Source organism: Onychostoma macrolepis, chromosome 24, assembly GCF_012432095.1.
Source record: "Onychostoma macrolepis isolate SWU-2019 chromosome 24, ASM1243209v1, whole genome shotgun sequence".
Lineage (NCBI taxonomy): Eukaryota > Metazoa > Chordata > Actinopteri > Cypriniformes > Cyprinidae > Onychostoma > Onychostoma macrolepis.
The window spans coordinates 14,906,302-14,929,822 of record NC_081178.1 but is presented as its reverse complement, the minus strand read 5'-3'; the positions used below and the strand labels follow the sequence as shown (position 1 = coordinate 14,929,822).

The 23,521-nt window shown below is 35.8% G+C and overlaps 1 long non-coding RNA gene across 1 annotated transcript; it reads right to left on the bottom strand.

The window, feature by feature from the left end:
- Nucleotides 1-795: 795 nt before the first annotated feature.
- On the bottom strand, nucleotides 796-2,392 carry LOC131532820 (uncharacterized). Its single transcript, XR_009268966.1, has 3 exons — nucleotides 2,105-2,392; nucleotides 1,962-2,008; nucleotides 796-930 (listed from the first exon to the last, which is right to left on the bottom strand). It is a non-coding gene; the product is annotated as an uncharacterized LOC131532820 (long non-coding RNA).
- Between the last annotated feature and the right edge of the window lie 21,129 nt (nucleotides 2,393-23,521).

Here is a 23,521-nt window from a genome sequence, read left to right as displayed (position 1 = left end):
ATGTTGGTTGAGCTAGGGAAGACCCAGGATGATATCCACCGTGGGTCCCTCCAGTACCAGAAACGAGATGGTTTCCTCGTGCAGACATCCAACTTTCAACTTCAGAGGGGGAGCTCAATAATTAACCCTTCCACACCCAAGCGGCTTTCCTTGAATAGTCTCGACTCAGAGCTCCCGGGGCTGCCGCTTACAGGGTAGGTTGAGCCTAGTTAGGAGGTCTTGTGATATAAAGTTCCGAGGAACCTGAGTCGACAAGGGCAGAGACTGAAACAGAGGATTCTGGGGTGATAGATGACTCCCCTTGACGTAACCTCAGGAGTCGATCTTTCATGGACAGCTTACCTGTGGCAACACCAAAGACCTCCTTGAAATGGTTGGATAAAGGTTCATAGGAATTAATAATGACACTCTGGGCATTCCAGATCGCCCTTGCCCACAGCAACGCTTTGCCACTTAGCAGAGAGAGATGAGAAAAGCTACCTTCGATCATTCAGTGGTGAACTTCTGTGGCCGCATCTCAATAAAGAGGGAGACATGGAGCAAAAAACCACCACACCCAGCTGCGTCACCCGCGTAGGAGGCAGGGATGGCCATAGGACATACAGAGGCAGGTGCCGGAGGTGGAGCCGGCATGAGAGTGGCTCGGAGGGTATTGACCAATTCCTCCAGCATGTCAGCCACCGCGATGGGCCGAGGCTCCATGACATGGTCCTGGTCCGGTCTTCTGTCACGACACAGGCTAGGAGACACAGAGGTAAGTGGTCAAACAAGTGTATTTTATTGACAGAGACTGAGGAGTAACCAAGAGGTGACAAGCGGAGAGTGAAGCACAATGTGACAAGGTCCAGATAGGTAGGCTTGCAGTGACTGTAACTGTGATCTCTTGCAGGAATCCGGGGAGCGGTTGGAGTGGTGGAGAAACTGGAACGTCTGAGGTAAGGAAACACACCGGTAAGTACAAAGGGGTCTGGATTGGTTCAGGTATGTGAACCGTAGACCGGACGAGGAGGGAGTGTGGAGAGTGTGTAGATATAGTGGAGCTTAATGAGCTGCAGCAGGTGCGGGGAATTAGAATGCGGGTGATTGTGATCTAGTGAACGTTGGTGCTGATGACTGCGGCTTGATTTCAGTTAAAGTACAATTTAAACATTTAACCTGAATGTCAGAATGCCTCTCTTTTGTCTTATTAACAACAGCTGCATCAACTACACAAATTTGTGTAAAACTTGATCTTTATGTTTTCCAGCATGATGTGAGAAGGATCCAAAGAACATCTTGAGCTTCAGTGAAAACTGATCTGACCCACATAGCAATTTTTCTCTGGCCCACACAATCAGCTTTTGCTTGGCCCACATACCGCAATGACTTACGGTCCTAGTGTGTAGCAAAAGCAAAAGCTGATTGTGTGGGCCACAGAAAAATTGCTATGTGGGCCGGAGCTGGGCCAGAGGAAAATTGCTATGTGGGACCATACCTGTATGACCATAGCTGGCCCAGACAGCAACAGTGTTGGCCCAGATCCGGCCCACATCTGGCCCGCATGGCCGGATCTCGGCCGACACTGCTTGCTGTCTGGGGGTCCTATACGCTGGACCAGATGAGTTCCACATGTCAGCCTCAACAAAACCATAACCAAGCCACTTGATACACACCCCTCCCAGATGAATAGTCACAACAACGACAATATTCTGAACAAATATTTAATCATGTTTAATCAGCAATGAAAGTTCAAAACTTTGAAATAGTTTCAGCCCATTAGTTCATGTAAGTGACGTCACCGATTGACCCCACAGTGCAGACTTTTAGGTTAAATTAATTAGCTTATAGTGACTTCCATTTATCTATTGACAAAGTATCAGCAAAAAATTTACAAAACTATCAAAGCCGCTCATCTACACATAAAAGGTGCTTAAAAACTCAAACGTTCATTAATAAGAGCTCAAATCTATAAGTTAGCTTACCTCTAATTGTTAGCCTCTGATGCTAACGGTCTTTTTGAAGACAACTCCTGTAAAGTAAAGATTCAACAGAAACGTGTCAATTACATGTAAGAAAGTGTCAGGAACGGTTGTATGTATTATTTGTGTAACTTTAGGGAACTTACCTGAAAGCAGTGAAAACAGCAGAGAGACAGCCTCTCCCTACTTGTCAGATGAGTGCGTTGACTCCCTGTTACCATGGTAACCTCCTGCGCTCCAGTTTAAATGCGATTTGAATGCTCAACGCGCGCGCTCATTGGCCCTGTCCTCACGAACGCGGTTATTTTCAAAACAGCAGCTTTTTCTATGCGGTTTGGCCGTTCGTCCTCACGCAAACGCTGCACCAGGTCACTGAAACCGAACATTTTGAAAACTACTGCCAGGGTGAAGATTTTCAAAAACTCCTGCTGCAGTGTTATCGTGTAGACCGCAAAACCAGAGTTTTTGACTTGTGACGTCGGAGCCTGCGCTGTTATCTCCGCCTACTGGAAACTTTTTCAGGCTTCTGATTGGCCAGCATGGCCTAAAACGCATCAAAGTTACGCATTTACATAATTAGTACATACAAGTAAAATAAAATGTCCTGAAACTTCATCATGTATTGTTTAGTAGGCCTACATCAAACTGTAAATTGAATGAGAATATGAAAGCAGTGAATGCAAAACATTGTTTGAAGTCAGTTGTATATAAATGAAACAACAGGATATACTATTCTATAATATAACATATAATATCATATCATATAATATCATATGAGGCATGAATATAATTTCAAATGTAAACACAATTAAAGACACAATATGAGCTTTATGTTATGCATTTTAAAAAGATATTTTCAAAATGTATTTCAATATATTTAACAGTGTTTCATATATATGTGAATATATTACCTTTCTGTATGGGAAAACATTGGCATTTTACTCAAAAATATTTGAAATGGATTTTAAATGTGGGTCAAGATCAGCAATACTTATGTGGCCCACATATCTACATTTGACATCTGGCCCATGTCTTGTGTGCCGTCTTAAACCCGGTACCACCTCTGCCAACATTTGGCCCACATGCTGTATGCCAGTGCCGGATGAATGGCAGATGAATATATATATAAAACAACAGAATATACTATTCTATAATATACTATATAATATCATATATTATATAATATCATATGAGACATGAATATAATTTTGCATACAAGTAAACACATAATAACACACAACATGAGCTTTATGTTATGCATTTTCTAAATATATTTTCAAAATATATTTAACAGTGTTTCACATATATGTGAATATATTACCTTTCTGTATGGGAAAACATTGGATTTTAGTCAAAAATATTTGAAATGGATTTTAAATGTGGGTCAAGATCGGCAATACTTATGTGGCCCACATATCTACATTTGACATCTGGCCCATGTCTTGTGTGCCGTCTTAAACCCGGTACCACCTCTGCCAACATTTGGCCCACATGCTGTATGCCAGTGCCGGATGAATGGCAGATGAATATATATATAAAACAACAGAATATATTATTCTATAATATACTATATAATATCATATATTATATAATATCATATGAGACATGAATATAATTTTGCATACAAGTAAACACATAATAACACACAACATGAGCTTTATGTTATGCATTTTCTAAATATATTTTCAAAATATATTTAACAGTGTTTCACATATATGTGAATATATTACCTTTCTGTATGGGAAAACATTGGATTTTAGTCAAAAATATTTGAAATGGATTTTAAATGTGGGTCAAGATCGGCAATACTTATGTGGCCCACATATCTACATTTGACATCTGGCCCATGTCTTGTGTGCCGTCTTAAACCCGGTACCACCTCTGCCAACATTTGGCCCACATGCTGTATGCCAGTGCCGGATGAATGGCAGATGAATATATATATAAAACAACAGAATATATTATTCTATAATATACTATATAATATCATATATTATATAATATCATATGAGACATGAATATAATTTTGCATACAAGTAAACACATAATAACACACAACATGAGCTTTATGTTATGCATTTTCTAAATATATTTTCAAAATATATTTAACAGTGTTTCACATATATGTGAATATATTACCTTTCTGTATGGGAAAACATTGGGATTTTAGTCAAAAATATTTTAAATGGATTTTAAATGTGGGTCAAGATCGGCAATACTTATGGCCCAAGATCGGCAATACTTATGGCCCACATATCTGTATTTGATATCTGGGCCAAATACTACATTTGACATCTGGCCCATGTCTTGTGTGCCGTCTTAAACCCGGTACCATCTCTGCCAAACCCGGGCCATGTTTGGCCCACATGCTGTATGCCAGTGCCGGATGAATGCCAGCTCTGCCAGATGCATGCCAAATCTGGGCCAAATTTGTTTGCTGACTGGGGACTGTCTGTACAAAGTGTCACATGATCAGTGTCAAACATTTATTTTTTGCTTATTTCATTTGTGAACTAAAAGTGAAAAATCTCAGACTTTTTGACCTTATGTAATAACAAATATCCAAGAGGTCCAACATTTCCTTGAGTTGTTCTTTGAGATCCACATTTTGAACAGCTGCTTCTCAGACTGCCACTTTTTCTGTTGTCACACGTCAGTCACATGTTCTCATCACTTCCGTCTTTGACCCAAGGGTGGATCCACAGCTTATGGCCCCTCCTTTCATATGCTTTTAGCCAGCATCACCTCCTCTTCCTCTTTCTCTGCTTCACTTCTTCTCACAGCATCTCACTGATCCATTTCTTCCTAGTTTGACTCCATCCACACTTCCATAGCTTTGGAAAACTGAGATATCTGGCCGCCTGGGATCAGTCTATTCTAGATAAACCTTACCTCACCAACTTGCACAGCACACTGACAGATCATTTCTCTTTAACAGCAATTCAACAGTAATACTTAGAAAGAAAAAAGAGGTTGATTGGGTGTCTTTAAATATGCTATAGAAGGGGTGGGGCCTAATATGGCAAATTCATTGCCATATTTGGAAAAGGGCGGTGCATGTCAAAAATATGAGTGTATCTTCAAGTATGAGCACGTGTATGTCCCAGAGCTTGATTTACATTAAAATAATAGATTCTGTTATTTTCTTTTTATACGCTGTTCAAAAATTTGGGGTCTGATTTTTTATTTAAATTTTTTTTTAATCAATAATTTTATTCAGCAAAGATGCAATAAACTGATCAAAAGTGACAGTAAAGACATTTATAATACTACAGAAGATTTATATTTCAAATAAATGCTGTTCTTTTCACGGAAAATAAATTGTATTTTAAAATATATTAAAATAGTAAAAATGTTTTGAATTATAAATATATTTTACAATATTAATGTTTTTATTATTAGTTTAATTCTGATCAAATAAATGCCATAGTGATCAGTGTTCAAAAACATTAAAAAAAAATCTTACTGACCTCAAATGTTTGTATGGTAGTGTCAAAGGGTCAAAGCAAAAGTGTCTTGAAAAGTTTCCATAAGCCTTTTATATAGATTTTATTGTTTTAATGTAGTCCCAGTAGTCTTTAAAATAAAATAAGGAAAACATATTTAATTTTAATTTTTACAAATATTTTAAAATTTAAGTACTCTTAAATTTAATCCAAAAGTGAAATAAACAAGCGTTGAATTTTTTTTTATTTTGTAAAATTTATTTCTATCAGTATTTACATAACTGTCATTCAGTTTGACATTTTTAAATGTGGTAAAAATGTACTTGATGTTTTAGAAAAATGACAAAAATGACAGAATTGTGCTCTTATACAAGTAGGACATTGCTAGAGGACAAATTACATAAACTAATGAGAGTATAAAACCTGCGTTTTAAGTGAGTTTAAAGCAGTCCACAGGGCCAAATGTGGCCGTAGTTGAAGAAACTGTCTTGCTGATCAGATGCCATAGAAATGCTCTGTTCAAGACTCATAATTGCTGCCAGAGCTTCTGCTCTCCTGTGTCATAAAACAAACCCTTGACACTGCAATCTTTATCACTGGAAACGGTGATGCCATGTAGGACCCTAAGGAGGAAAGCCAGTAATGCTTGTTGTGGGGAATCAAGGACAGCTCCCTCAGAGATCATAAAAGAGAACACTTAAAACTTGACAATAGCTTTTTTGACTTTTGCAGCAAGTTGGCTGTTTCTCTCTCACTTTATCTTGTCTCTCTCTCACTAAATATCTTACTTAGGTCTAAACAAAACTTTTTTTTTTTTAACCTTTGGTCAAATCTTATCTTGTCTTGCCTATAGGACCCCGCTGCTTTATATAGTGTATGTATATATATATATATATATATATATATGATTTACTTTTTAAAATATATATTATGTGGAAATGTGGAAGGGGTTATGTGTCCCCTTGTTTCCCTTTGTTCACAAGCAAAAGCTAAATAACCGCACACACTCTCCCAGAGAAATAAATTTGTCCACAAACCCTTTGTGTGTAAAAACAAGTGAACTTTCATTATTGCCGATTCTGTCTAACCCACAAATAACTTCACATGCGAGACAGGATGATTGATACTCTTCATCACCCTGCCTCTCTCTCTCCTCCCCCTAATTTAATTCCCAACAACTGCCATGCCCCGTCATCCATACCAAAGTGTCTCACCAATGGAGCAGCCCCTATTGATCGACAGTAATAACACAAACTCTCCTGATACATCCAGGCTCAGTGCTGACGCAACAACACTGGCCCCAAAAAACAAGGAAAAAGGAGAAAACAATTCATAAAAGTATTAAAAAGCACAAATTGATTTTCTGATCAACAAATCAATCCGTTTTTCTCTGAAAATGTGCTTTATTTTAACTACCTGAAGGAAAAGCAAGCTCGCTGATCAGCTCGTAACAGAAAGTGCCAGAGGAGAGAGACAGACATGCAGCCAGAGATGAATGTGTGCAGTATATCCCCTCATTAGAACGTCTATCACCCCCATGGCCTTCCTCCCACAATGCCCCGTCCCCCTTTTAGAGGTTACCACGTCAGCATCCCAGTTTTGCTCCTTAATAGTCATCAAATTTTGTATCCACAGTGGTATAATCGGCGCAGATGAAGATGCTTTTGGACTCTGATCTAAGCAGTTTTTTTGTGCGAAAGGAAGCCCGGTAGCAAACTCCAACTCTGTGTTTTGTGCTGCAGAGCAGCCTTGATCACTCGTACCCCGCAGTCTGTATATTTTCCAGTAAGGCCTTATATTTACCACATCAAAGACGTTGCAAATTGCTCCGTAATTCAGTTTGGGAAATTCTGCCAATACTGCAAAAAATCCCAAAAAGTCTTAATTTCCCAAGAAAGTGGCGTGTTTATCTTGAATTATTATTAACGGAGGGCCTTGTTTGTATTTTGTTCAGTTTCTGCTGAGGATGTTAAAGTGCCTCCTGGTCGATTGTGTTCCCGATGTGAGGAACACCTGATTTCATCTCGGGCTCAGAGAGATGTCATCCCCCATGATGCTTTGCTCAAACTGCATAGATCAGCAGAGAGTGTGAGTACCCTGTGACATAAAGCACCACACGGAGTTGGGATCATGATGTGTTTTTACTGTTTCTCATAAATGATAAGCATTATTTATGACTAATTGTTATTTAGTACTTTTTCTGCTGATGTCACTAAGCACTCTTATTTTGTAGCCTCTCCTCAGAGACCAGTTCTTACAATTGAATTGATTTCTAGTCGATAAAATAAGGTCCCACCCTATATATTTCTTTTAGAGTTGCTTTTTACACATAAATAATGACCTTTTTCTTTTAGAAATATGTCACATAATGGACCTAAAATGGTAGTAATGATCAGTGTTGGGGAGTACTTAGTTACATGTAATGGCATTACGTAATTTATTTACAAAATAAATGGGTTACAGTTTACAACCTGAATTCCAGAAATGTTGGGACGTTTTTTAAATCTGAATAAAATGAAAACTAAAAGACTTTCAAATCACATGAGCCAATATTTTATTCACAATAGAACATAGAGAACATAACAAATGTTTAAACTGAGAAATTTTACACTTTTATCCACTAAATGAGCTCATTTCAAATTTGATGCCTGCTACAGGTCTCAAAAAAGTTGGCACGGCGGCAAAAAAGGGCTTAAAAGTTTTGAAAAGATTCAGCTGGGAGAACATCTAGCAACTAATTAAGTTAATTGACATCAGTCTGTAACATGATTAGCTATAAAAGGGATGTCTTAGAGAGGCAGAGTCTCTCAGAAGTAAAGATGGGCAGAGGCTCTCCAATCTGTGAAAGAGTGCGTACAAAGATTGTGGAATACTTTAAAAACAACGTTCCTCAACGTCAAATTGCAAAGGCTTTGCAAATCTCATCATCTACAGTGCATAACATCATCAAAAGATTCAGAAAAACTGGAGAAATCTCTGTGCGTAAGGGACAAGGCCGAAGAACTTTGTTGGATTCCCATGATCTTTGGGCCCTCAGATGACACTGCATCACTCATCAGCATGATTCTGTCATTGACATTACTAAATGGGCCCAGGAACACTTCCAGAAACCACTGTCGATAAACACAATCCGCCGTGCCGTCTGCAGATGCCAACTTAAGCTCTATTGTCCAAAAAGGAAGCCATATGTGAACATGGTCCAGAAGCGCCGTCGTGTCCTGTGGGCCAAGGCTCATTTAAAATGGACTGTTTCAAAGTGGAAAAGTGTTCTATGGTCAGACGAGTTCAAATTTGACATTCTTGTTCGAAATCACAGACGCCGTGTCCTCCGGGCTAAAGAGGAGGGAGACCTTCCAGTTATTAGTGTTCAGTTCAAAAGCCAGCATCTGTGATGGTATGGGGGTGCATAAGTGCATACGGTATGGGCAGCTTGCATGTTTTGGAAGGCACTATGAATGCTGAAAGGTATATAAAGGTTTTAGAGCAACATATGCTCCCCTCCAGACGACATCTATTTCAGGGAAGGCCTTGTGTATTTCGGTTTGTATTTTGTGTCCTTGTTACAGTGTAATTATACATTTAAGTACTGAGTAATATTAATTAACTACATGTACTGTAATCAGTTACAGTTATTGAGAAAAAAAATTTGTAATTAAATTACAGTTACTTATGAAAATGTTAACGATTACAAAGGGGGTTACATCTGAATATTTCCTTACACATACAGATTTGATTGATTTCTTTCCAAAATTGCATTGACTGCTCTAAAATATGAGACACCAATATTTCAGGAGTTTAGGACACAGAATAGGATGCTTATTCGATAACTGGTTTATTTCCTATTTGGGTTTATATATATGCTTTATTTTTTAAGATTAACTCTTTTTTTTTTTCAAGGCATTGTTAGATGCCAAACACAGATTGTTCACTTCACAAGACATCAATTAACGGACTGGGGTTGTGTGGATTACTTGTGGATTGCTGTTTATATCAGCTGTTTAGACTTTTGATCTGACGGCACCCATTCACTGCAGAGGATTTGGATTTCATCCAAATCTGTTGCAATGAAGAAACAAACTCATCTACATTGTGGATAACCTGCATTTGAGTAGATTTCAATAAATTTCCATTTTCTGTGAACTGTTCCTTTAATAGCAGTATTGATATCGATATTGGCCTTCACAGTACTTGGTATGGGATCAAAATGAATATAAGTGATGCAGCCCATCCCTAGTGAACAGCTTTCATGGTTTCTATAAATAATCTCAGCACACAGCCCACAAGGGTAGTTTCCCAGCTTTCTCTCTGATATTACTAAACCTTGATTCTACACACACATTTGTTAATTGTGCAAATTTTGCAATGTCTGCATTTAAGGAACATTATCATTTCCCTTGAGTCACGGCGTGTTATGAATATGCAGATGTCCACAGAGATGATCTTAATACATCTGTGACTGTGCAAATTAGGCAGACTATGGCTGTTTCATTTTAATCATTTGCAGGTGCAAGTAGGTCCTTGGCACTTTAATTAGAAAATGTTCTGGGTTTTTTTTTTATGCCAGCTTTGTGCGATAGTATCTGAATGCTGTAGCGAGTTCAGCTTGATGAAACATTAAGATCAGACAGTATTGCACTCAATATATGTCGACAATGGATTGTGCAGTATGGGAATAATAGAAAGTATAAAGAGAAAAAAGAGAAATAATGTAATGATAAACTGTATCGAAATTCAGTATAGCAGAATGAAAAACAAGAAAGCAATACTGGGGGAATGTATTGATAGAGTGAGTGGTTGGCCAGGATATTGTGAATACATAATTATCAATAACCTCTGACTCTATTGAGTTTTGGCTTCAGAAATATGTACAGGGTTACAATCATAGACAATAATATGTAGATGCCACATTTGACTGTAAAATGTTAGCAGCACCACCATCTGAGACAGTCAATGAGAAGACTTCTTGGAATGGATGTCAATAGAGAAGTGCACTGAATTAACTAACTAACTGAAAAAAAAAGCTTTAAGAGAAAGTTCTATAAGAGCACACATAATTTATTGACAGGAAAATTTTTTAATTGGGCTAGCCACTCATATCTATAGGCCGTGCCAACAGTTGTTGACTGTTGGAAAACTGCTGACTTTAGTTAAATGTCTCAGTGTATAGATCATTTTTTGACAAAGTTTGATGATGTATTTTCACATTAATTTAGCATGATCAGCGACAAGACTGCTGTGATGGTGTTTCTAGAGTCAAAACTTTGCCCAATATTAGTTTTTTGACTAACAAATCTTCAATTAACAGGATGACTGTAAATATTTCGTTTTTATTTGTTAGCTTCTCAGCTAGTTTTCTGAATTAATGGATCAGTATAGTCTTATGTTAATGTTTTGTGAGAAATTGTGACGTTAAATTGTGATGACAAAAAGAAACCATATCAATAGTTAAATACCTTTGAGCACCTTTTGAATACAGTTTTAGATACAGGTGTTTATCGGAAGGTTAGTCATGCAGTTGTTAATTAAATGTTTAAACGCTTACATCCTTTAAGACAGAACAAAAACTCGCAAATATTCCATTTAAAACACAATGAAAACCATCCCTTCTTCAATGAGATTCACTTTCCTCCCTCCTTCAGATAAAACTCTTCAGGCTTGAAGTGCTGGCTACAAACACATGTACTGCCACGAGAGTACATTTGGCAGGTTCCTCAGTTCTGGCTGCTGTTATCCATCTCTCTCTTAATTTTTCCTTTTTTGGAAAGTTGTGGAAATGTTATGATGTTTGTTTTTTTGCAACTGGAGCATAACAGTAACACTGTAATAACATTAGCTACGATCATCATTCTACCTCTATGCAGAAGCTGCACTGTTTATCCGACTAATATTTACTTGGGTACAGTGTTATTTTAGTATGCTTGAGATTATAGTTTTTGATTTTTTTTTTTTCATTCAGCATTGCATCACTTTTTCACCAATGGATCCTCTGCAGTAAATGGGTGCTGTCCGAACTAATAAAAACATCACAATGACTTTAAACCATAATTTCTGGCAAAAAAAAAAAATACAAAATACTGCTAGTCCATAATTAATAGTAAGCAAATAGTTATGAGCAGATTATAGTTGTCTGCTCACATCAAAATCCACCGACATAGTTCTTTAGAATTGTTTTAAACAGTTTTCACTTGTAAACAGTGCATGATCTGTGCATTTTTCTCTCCTGATTCAGACGTGACAACATTTTTATGGATTATGGATTTTTCCTTTCAAACACTTTTCACTTTACATGATGTTAATTAACTGACTGGAGTCTGTGGTTTACTTGTGGATTATTGTGATGTTTTTATCAGCTGTTTATACTCTCATTCTGACGGCACCCATTCACTGCATAGGATCCATTGGTGAGCAAGTGATGTAATGCTAAATTACTCCAAATCTGTTCTGATGAAGAAACAAACTCATCTACATATTGGATCGTCTGAGGGTGAGTATATTTTCAGCAGTTTTTTTCTTTAATGTGTGCAGAATGTATAAAAACCTTATATATTTTCCACAAATAACTAAAATGAAATTTTAGACTGTGACTGTGTCAGTATTTAAAGCTGAAAAGTCACCAGACCAAAAAAATAAAAAAAATTATAATAAAAAAAATTAAAAACAGTGGCTGTTTTCAAACAAGTCATCTGAACACTCCCTGTCTCTAATTGGTTGGACATTCAGATAGTCCTGCCCTAAGCTCACGCTATTGGTTGCTAGCTGAACTGGTCAGGATTCTTAAACAAACAGCAGTGTTCAGTGTTTTCATAATGCCACAAAGGCACATTATTTACACTTTGTAGGAGAATCAGCACACAAAATGGCTTATTAATAGATGTCTCTGTGTATTAAACTCTGATAGGAGAAAGTAATTTAGCATCCAGAAAATTACACACTTCAGCTTGAATTGTGGTATAAATAATACAAGAGTTACAATGTTTAAAGTCTCTCTTTTGTCTGCTCTATCCTCTGTCCAAATAGAGCATCTTCATTTCTGACTGCCGTGTCAATTTCCATTTCCCAGAACTGTCCGGATTTTTCATTCTAAGCGCGTGTGTCTTAATCACACCATCAGCTTCATTTCAGCAGAAACCTGAGCAAAACGAAGGTAAGGAACAGGAAAAGGTCAATCCTTCATCACAGCTTACAGCCGATAGGGTGATTGAAAGACATGATATTTTCACCGGAGCAAGACAGGATTGTTGGATAGCCTTTGACTTTACATAAAGCAATTGTGTCACTATAAAGCAGGATGGAAACGCTTTTTTTCTGTATAATTTGACAAACACTTCTAAGTACGTGCAGGGCATGTTCATAGTAGTGCGTGCCCTTTTTGCTCTGACCTAGAATCAACTTTCTGCGTGATAAATCTCACCTTATTCACAGTGTCGAAAGTATAATTTCAGCCTGCTTTAACTCAGAATATGAATAGCATAAAAAAAATTGTTATTCAGTTTGCCATTGTACAAAATGGCTTGTAATCGGCTCATTTAGACAGAGCATCGTGGTCAGTTCATTGTGAAAGAAAATAAAGAGAAGTCTCTCAATTAATGTTTTATTTCTAAAAATAAAAGAACGTGGACAGAATTAAGACAGGCTGTCCTTAACCTCAGGTGCTTACCAGGATGTCGATGTGTTTTTGCAACGATTGTTTGCTTTAATCAGAAGCAAATCTCGTTTTCAATAATTAGCAGACAGGTGAAAAGGAGGGGAAAGTCATTTTCCAAAGAGTTCGTGCTTTCATAGATCAATATAATGAATTTTAATGCCACACTGTTTACTTCTTCCAGGAAGAAGTTAATGCAGAATTAAAATCATGTGATTCATCAGCTCAGTACTGTTTTATTTTGTTTTTGTTCTATGTCTCAAATCGTTTACTCATCCTCATGTTGTTAAAAAAGCCTATTTTCTTTTTTTCTGCAGAACACAAAAGAAGATATCATGAAGAATGTTGGTAACCAAATATTCTGTTGACCATTTACTTTTATTGTATGGAGCCATTTCTCTAAATATCTACTTTTGTGTTCCACAGAAGGATGAAAGTCATACAGGTTTGGAATTGAGTAAATGATGACAGAATTTTCATTTTGGTAACCATCCCTTTAATCACTATTGTGATTTTCTTTTTTCTTTTTCTTTTTCCAGTGAAAAACATCTGAACATCCATGATATTAAAATTTAAATTTAAAATTAAATTTTTTTTTTTTTTGAGAAATGAAATTACATGAGATATTAAGAATTGTTTTCAGAAATGTACAACTTGAATTAAGTTTATTCTTCCTTCCCACTTGCAAATTGTAATTCTTATCTTAAGGCAAGACACTGCAGGTGGATAGGGTAATTTTTTTTTACTAATAGTTATCGCCTTACTTACCTAGTTGATTGATTACACTGATAATTGCAAACATTTTTTGTATTACAAGTTTTCTAAAATGTTAGGTTTAAATATGCAAATGAGGCATTATTTAATGAAATATGCACTAATTTGCATACATTTCTAGTACAAAAATCTAAACACTGGATGAAGTCAGTTTCAAAATTCTTGTTTAATTTTTTTGACATATTACAGTCAAAGGTTTTTACAGAGGGAATTTTGGATATCTCATTTTGTGACTCCATAATTCAGAAAATACTTAGAACAGACAGAAAACACTATATTTCGACAATTTTGGGGGAATTAAAATGTTGTATATAATCAAGCAAATTATATATGAACAAATCCTCTGTAAAACCTTCAGGATATAGACAGGAATAAAATGTGAAGTTTGGTGTCTAAGTGCTACTGAAGTGGAGATTTATGGCTCAGTGTAGGAGAAAAAACTCATTTTGAGAAAACGGCCTTTAAAAATATGTATTGTAATTGAAATCTATTGACACAAATAGATAAAGTGCTATAAAAGAAACACTTAACAGTGTCTTTTGGATGTTTTTGTTCTACTAGTCTGAAAAAACACTTTATGAAAAACCAAAAAGCCCAAAATTGACAGGTGCATGAAAAAACAGTGTTTTTGCCTGCAGTGTCTCCCCTTAAGCATAAATCCAACAAAAGGTTTATGCTTAAAATAGGAAAAAATATCAATGGGGTAAGACAAATAGAAAACTGAAAAAATTTTTTAGTAGTGAATTCATTCATTCATATGTTCATTAATTTACAAATTAGCAGTATAACTCATATGACAGTTTCCTCAAACTCAATGAGATGCTGTCTTGTCACTGACATATGATGGGTTCCTTACTATTCATATTCCTTAAACCCTGCTGTTTTTGGAAGAATGCATTGTCACAGCGCAGCACAGTTCATGCCAGATACGTCTATATTGGCTATAGAGCAAATAAACCTCTGTTGGGGAGCCTGGTTTAGCTACACGGGAAGTTATTAACGTAATTGCGGGTGGAGTACGCCCATCTAATCTTCCAATTAATATCCGAGTATAAAAACAGCCTCTTACCACTTCCGTCATTAGTTCTTTCGGCATCCTTCCACCTCCCCATCTCCTCCTTTATGCATTTTTATTTCAATTATCCTTCTGTCTTCTCTCGAGTAGAATAGTCTCTCTGAGCCCTCCATTGCAGACATCAAGCCAAATCCGTTTACCACTAATGCTAAGATTATATGGTCACACAAACTCGTGAAACTACTCATAACCTACAGTAAATTAACTACAAGCAAGCGAGCAGTTAGTGCTACTACATTAAATTATACATATGGAATATTTTTCAAATATGACCAAACAATTGTGTCATTTTATAATTTGATCAGAGCCAAAATAATTCAGGTTTTGGATGCATAAACTTAATATATAGGCTAGCTGCTGCTTGAATTGAGGACTTTGAATCTGTTAAGGGATAGTTCACCCAAAAATGCTTTAAAGGTACTCTTGTAAACACACGTCGACTGACACGGAAGAGAAGAAATTGTTGAATAAAGTTGTTATTTTTGTTTTCTTTGCACACAAAAAGTATTCTCGTAGCGTCATAAAATTACAGTTGAACCTCTGATGCCACATGGACTATTTTAATGATGTCCTTACCACCTTTCTGGGCCTTAAATTTGGTAGTTGCGTTGCTATGCAGAGTCAGAAAGCTCTCGGATTTAATCAAAAATATCTTCATTTGTGTTCCGAAGATGAATGAATGTCTTACAGGTTTGGAACAACATGAGGGTTAGTAATTAATGACAGAATTAAAATTTTTGGGTGAACTAATTTACATAAACTCTATAAACAAACTGATTCACAAGTATAAATCAGACTTTTTTGATGGAGAAGACTTATTATGAGAGCGTATTTGATCGCTTCAACATATTTTTTCATTACATGAGGGAAAATGTTAGCTGTTTCTAGAAAAGCAAAGTTTGTACAGCTAAACTACTGTGAAAAATTTAGTTTAGTTTCCATTAATTAGCTACTGTCCAACACTGTGCAACAGTGTGTTGATGTGATATTTGATTTTGCAGGCCACCCGGATTCTGCCGTCATAGTACAGTAATCGGAAGCGCTGAGGAGAGTGGTTTTGATCATTTAAAGATTCGGATCTACTTGATATTCCTGTGCCTGCTTACGAACAAGGTTTTCTTGGCCTAACAAATTCTGCATAATTCATAAATCACCTGCACTGTCATCTTTCATGGCTGTCAGACCTCTCCTTTCATTCTCTTGAAATACCGTACGCATCTATACCATCAGGATTTCATCTATAGAACTTTTGTCTCTTGACATATTCCTGCCGCTGTATTTAAATATGTTTGTGCGGCTTTGACAAAGTCACGTCACACATTAAGCCAAAAGCCTCCAGACAGATCCATGGGTTGATGTTGTAGTAAGCATTGTTATTCTTTATTAAAGACACCATCTCAGGCATGGTGGTAGCAGTGAATGAGGGCTGGTGTGCCTGAGTCTGACACACGGGAAAAAGTGGAGTGATGAAGAGGTAATTAAAGACAGGAAGAGGTGAATATGATTTTGGGGGGATCTGTCTGTAATTGGACACATGAAAGACACAAGTAGGGTGCATCGCTAGTGCTGCTGCTCCTTATTAGCCGCTAATGTGAAAACCAATATTTCAGCCCACGTCAAGGTGCAGTGGGAGACGGCAGCTCTCTCCGACAAGTGTGGGGTCCCCACTGAGAATTTGAGAGCATGCCAGGCATTGTCCTCCATCCTCCTCCTGCTTAATTCACAGACAGATCCTGGTTCAAATAGACCTTCCCTGTTTTGGCTGAAAGCTAGCTCCTCTGTGTCAAATCCGGCGGTTAAAGCACACATACCCTAGAGAGAAATACCCATGTCTTACCGCTGTAATTAAAAGAATATGCCTCGCCATTGGACTAAGTGTAGTCTGAATTTTCAGCTTTTCAGGAATTTGTATTGGATTTTTCCCAGTAATTTTCCATATGATATGTAATAAAATATGTTTCCTAAAACCTCAAGAGCAATCTTTTACTCTAGTGTTTCTCACACCGCTTTTGGTGTGTACATTGTTACCATTATAGTTAAAAACACAAATGTCTTTTTTGAGTGAATCAAAATCATACAGTGCAGCCAGATGTACCAGAAGAAAAAATTGTAGCCAGATTCTTATGATTGTTATCAACTCATTATTTTTAAGTGGATCAAATTTATACTGCACAACAAGTGCAGTCTAATTCACAAGTTGCTGTTACAAACTGATTTAAGTGAATCAAAATCATACAACGCAACAAATGTAGTCTGATTCACAAACAAATGACTCTTATGAACTGGTGCTTTTTAAGTGAATCAAAATCATATAGCACAACATGTGTAGTCTGATTTACAAACAAATGACTCTATTAACCTGGTTCTTTTTAAGGGGAGACACTACAGGCAAAAACACTGTTTTTTTATGCACCTGTCAATTTTGAGATTTTGGGCTTTTTGGTTTTTCATAAAGTGTTTTTTCAGACTAGTAGAACGAAAACATCCAAAAGACACTGTTAAGTGTTTCTTTTATAGCACTTTATCTATTTGTGTCAATAGATTTCAATTACAATACATATTTTTAAAGGCCGTTTTCTCAAAATGAGTTTTTTCTCCTACACTGAGCCATAAATCTCCACTTCAGTAGCACTTAGACACACCAAACTTTACATTTTTATTCCTGTCTATATCCTGAAGGTTTTTACAGAGGGATTTGTTCATATATAATTTGCTTGATTATATACAACATTTTAATTCCCCCAAAATTGTCGAAATATAGTGTTTTCTGTCTGTTCTAAGTATTTTCTGAATTATGGAGTGACAAAATGAGATACCCAAAATTCCCTCTGTAAAAACTTTTGATTATAATATGTCAAAAAAATTAAACAAGAATTTTGAAACTGACTTCATCCAGTGTTTAGATTTTTGTACTAGAAATGTATGCAAATTAGTGCGTATTTCATTAAATAATGCCTCATTTGCATATTTAAACCTAACATTTTAGAAAACTTGTAATACAAAAAATGTTTGCAATTATCAGTGTAATCAATCAACTAGGTAAGTAAGGCGATAACTATTAGTTAATTTTTTTACCCTATTCACCTGCAGTGTCTCGAAGAAAGTCAAACAATGCAACAAGTATTGTGTGATTCTCAAATAAATGTATTTTATGAACTGTTTTAGTGAATCAAAATCATACAGTGCAACAAGTGTTTTCTGATTCACAATTAAATGTCTTTTGTCAAAAGGTTCTTTTTAAGTGAATCAGAATCTTGCAGATCAACAAGTGTAATTTACTTCACAAACAAATTACTGTTATGAACTCATTATTTCTATGTGAATCAAAATGATACTGCACAGGAATTGTAGTCTAATTCACAAGTTACTGTTATGAACTGATTCTTTTTAAGTGAATCAAAACCAAACAGTGCAACAAGTGTAGTCAAATTCACACACACACACACACACACACACACACACACACACACACACACACACTTCACAAAAAGACATATTTGGCAGAACGTTCATGCTGCTCATTTCCATACACTGAAAGTGAATGGTGACTAGTTGAGCTCCAAAAATGACTAACTAGCTAAAATGATCAAATTGACAAGGGAAATATATACATACATATATATATATATATATATATATATATATATATATATATATAAATAATCATTCAGCACAACAAATGTAGTCTGATTCACAAACAAGTGACTCTTATGAACTGGTGCTTTTAAGTGAACCAGAATTATACAACACAGCACATGTAGTCAGATTCACTTATAAATTACTCTTATCAACTGGTTCTTTTTAAGTGAATCAAAATCATACAGTGCAACAAGTTTAGTCTAAATCACAAACAAATTACTCTTATGAATCGTTTTAAGTGAATCAAAATCATAACACAACAAGTGCTGTCAGATTCACATTTAAATGTCTTATCAAAAGGATCTTTTTAAGTGAATCAGAATCTATATCAGCAAGTGTAATTTAATTCACAAACAAATACTGTTATGAACTGATTCTTAAGTGATTCAAACTAATGCAACACAACAAGTGTAGTCTGATTATTTACTGAATTGTATAGCACATTATGTTTTTGAAAAGCTTGAATTTTTTATTGTGTTGATTGTTATATGAACTGCATAGTTTGAGATCTGATGTTCCAAGCTAAAAAGGAACTTACAGCAATAGCTGAGAGAATCAAATCAGTATTGCGTCAGATATGCATTGAGACCCACACTTCCCTCTTTATATTCCCAAAACATTCTCCCAAAACATTATTCTCCCAAAACAAACAATTGCTCTGCTGGTGGTGGCAGTTCCGACATTTGGTGAACATAATGATGTTTATGACAGATTTGTCAGTAGCAGCCATTATGTTTTCTCTTTGAGATGTAGTTTGATATATGACGTACAATGGATGCAAGACTCAAGAGCTTGGTGCTGCTGGGAATAACTCATGAAAGCTTGACTTCTTCTCTTCTGTGATGGTAAATTGCTCTGACATGCTTTGTCCTCAGCTACATGCAGAAAAGGAAAAATTGCGTTTTTTACGACATGTTTTTCCAAGTAAACCCTGACACAAACCCACTTATTTATATGACTTAAATGTGACTCATTTATGTGAGTTAAATGATCTGCGTTTCAATCCAGTGCAGATACCTGGGCTGGCGTTTTGAGTCAGAAATTTGGAGCAGAGAACCTGCGAGAAGACGCAATAAGCTGCTGCGCATTTTGACAAATGATTTTGACAAATATTGGAGATCCTGACAATTGACTGTTCTGCGCATGACACCGCGTGTCACAGGCATGCCCTCATTACTGGCCACACATCAGGTGATTTCACTGGGACCAGAAGGGGAATGTCATGTTATCACATCCAGAGTGTCATGTCATGTTATATTTGCCACGGCTTGTCACAACAGTGGCGGTGCTGCGCTTGTGATGGTGTTTATAACGGTATCAGTTTGCAAACAAGCGCCTGTCAGAAAACTTCAACATCCCGCATGGCTTATCTGCAGAGAATTGTGGGATATGTAGAAGATGTACAAGGTGGAGAGTTGAATAGAGGGTTAAGAGTCTTCATTTACACCATTACACATTTCGTAGCTTTCAGCATGCTAATTATTTTACAATCGCTTATATTTTAATGCTAATTGATATTCATCAATGGCTTAGATATGGAAAGTGAGATATTTATATTCATATAGCACAGGCTAGTTAGCAGTTCTTTTATAAATGAAGAACAAGTAAAAAGAAAAAAAGAAAGAAAGAAAGAGCACTATAGTACAGCTACAACCATTTCAGTATTTCAAGCTTCAAGCAACTTTCCCAATTTTGTGTACTCTTTTTTCATCTTTTAGATTTGACATTTCTTCATTATCGGTCCAATTTATCATTTTAATTTAATTTAATTTAATTTAATTTAATTTAATTTAATTTAATTTAATTTAATTTAATTTAATTTAATTTAATTTAATTTAATTTAATTTAATTTAATTTAATTTAATTTAATTTAATTTAATTTAAAATACATGTAAAAATAAATTTCATAATTTAATTAATTAATAAATATAATTTAATAATAAATTAATGAAATACCTATTGATAGAATCTAGTTTTGTATAGAAATTCATGTCTGCTCAAATTATATTTGTTTACAAACCTACTATCAATAATTTAACCATAAGCTTTTAGACCTGAAAGTCTTCAGTTCAGTAAAGCGAAAAAAATTAAAGTAATAAATAAAAATAAAAATAAAGACTATTTACTATGTTAACCTGTTTGATTCACTCACCTGTAACCATTTCAGTATTTCAAGCTCAAGTTCACAAACTGTCCCAATTTTGTGTAATATTTTATCATCCTTTAGATTTTACATTTCGTCATTTTTGATCATATTTAACTATTAAGAATAAAAACAATTTAAATGTATTTTATTTTAAATGTAATAAATGTAATAAATTAAAGTAACTAATAAATATAATTAAATGCCTATCAATAGAATTTAGTTTTGTATAGAAATTAATGTCAGCACAATTTATATTTGTTTACAAAACTGCTTTCAAGAATTTAACCATAAGCTTTTAGATCTGAAAGTCTTTTTGAGAAACTGCATTACATAAACATATATGACCTGCATCCAATCTATTCACATTATACATCAAATAATAACGCCTTCATAACTTAATAAAAAGTGCCACATTCTCATTTTATTTATTTTGCTGCATTTGCACAAATGTAATTCTGCAACGGAGAGTGCATTTAAAATAACACTGGCTCATTAATATTTGAATTATGCACTCATTAGAGGTAATTTCCCTCATTTTCTTCTGTTTGAAGATGACTCTTTCTAAAGTCCAACATACAGCTTAGTAGGTTTTGAGAATTTGATATTATAAAGTGTTGAGGTTAATTGCTTCAGTAAAACATTCTATTAAGTTATCCATTTGTCATCACACCAATGTTTTTTTGATCTAAAAATATTGCACCAGATATTGAGTCTGTTATGATTAAATATTGATGCCCAATTTAGTCTGGTTTACTCTCCCTGTCTCCAGTGCTTCTGGAGAATGGCAGTATTGAGTTCAATAAAAGGAGATTGTTGGCGAGGCGTGCCGGAGCATAGAAAGGTCACAAGGTTAAGTTCACTGGGGGGGTGAAAAAATGAGCGTGCTGAAGGGTTCTAGTACTGGACATTAACTTGTGGAAGGCCTGCACGTATACATGTCAAAATAAAAAGAAAACCATTTACCCACTGGACATCATAAAGAAAATGGGCACGAGCAGTTTTACAAAAACATGACAGAAGGCAAGTGATTTGTGAGTGTAAAGAGCGATTTTTCAGTATTTTTTTCCTTGGTTGATGGTTATGTGAACAAACTGTTTGTTACAAGCAATAATATATTCAACAGATTTTAAAGGAATAGTTCACCCAGAAATGAAAATTTGCAGAAAATTTACTCACCCTCAGGCCATCAAAGACGTAGATGAGTGTCTTTTTTCATCAGAACAGATTTTGAGAAATTTAGCATTACATCACTTGCTCACCAATGGATCGATCCTCTTAGTGAATAGGTGCCGTCAGAATGAGAGTCCAAACAGCTGATAAAAACATCACAATAATCCAGACGTAATCCACATGACTCCAATCCAATCCATCATTTAATGTCTAGAGAAGTGAAAAGCTATGCGTTTGTAATAAACAAATCCATCAATATGACGTTTTTAACTTCAAACCATTTGTTTTTGCTGAAATACAAGTCCACTATCCATAATATTGCTTTCTCCAGTCATCTCATCTGAATCAGGAGAAAAATATGCACAGATCAAGCACTGTTTATAAGCGAAAATAGTCCAAAACATTTCTAAACAGATATTTTTATATTTTTATCATCTGTCTTTTTGATGGCACCCATTCACTAAGAAGATCCATTGGTGAGCAAGTGATCAAAATTTGTTCCGACGAAGAAACAAACTCAATTACATCTTGGTAAATTTCCAGCAAATTTTCAAAAATTTTTTTGGTGAACTTTTCCTTTAATAGCACATTTTTATAACCCTGTCATTATTTTTGCTGGTGACTTCCGCTCAGGAGGAATACTCTAGTCGATATGGCTAAGTGAGGAATGTGTCTGGTGCTGGAGGACTTTGACACGTGAAGTGCACAGAGGGGTGCATGTCATGACAGCTCAGAGTGACTATATACCCACAGGCAGCTGCGCACACATGGCTTTATTGATGCCAGTGGTGAGGGTACCGGGAACACATCACTAATATGTGGAGTTATCTTCTGGAGGGAATTGGTGGAAGGTAAAGCACAGATAAAATTTTCCACACAGCAGTCCAGGAATGAGTGTGTGTGAATATTCTAGCAGCAGATGCTGCAGGCTTTGATGAAGTCATTGAGAGTCATGAACCCTTAAGACAGATGCATCACTCTGACAAAGTACTGTTGTGACTGAAGAAACATTCAGTTTGTTCTTTCTTTCTTTCTTTCTTTTTCTTTCTTTCTTTCTTTTTTCTTTGTCCACTTGTTTTTGTTCCTTAATTCCAGCCATCCATCCATTCATTCATCTTTCCTTTCTTTATCCATGTTTTTTTCCATCATTTCTTTTTCTAATTTGATCATCTTTCCTTCCTTCTTTCCATTGTTTTTTTACCATACATCCCTTTTTCATCCATCCATCCATCCATCCATCCATCCATCCATCCACCTTTCCTTCCCTGTTTTCTTTTTTGTTTCATTAATGAATGAATGAATGAATGAATGAATGAATTCATCTTTCCTTCCATGTTTTCTTTTTTTGTTCCATCCATCCATCCATCCATCCATCCACCTATCTTTCCTATTGTTTTCCTTTGTTTTTGGTTCCATATATGCTTTCTTTTTCAAATTTTATCATCTTTCCTTCTCTTTCCATTATTTTTTTTCCATACATCCCATCTTTATTCCATTCAGCTATCGATCTTTCCTTTCTTCATGCCCTTCTTCCTTCATTAGTTCCATCCATCCCTTCTTCCCTCTTACATCCATTCATCCATCCACCCATCCATCAATCCTTCCTCCCTTCCTTTGTTTTTTTGTTGCATCCATCCTTTCTTCCCTCTTTCCTTGCTTTCTTCCTTTGTT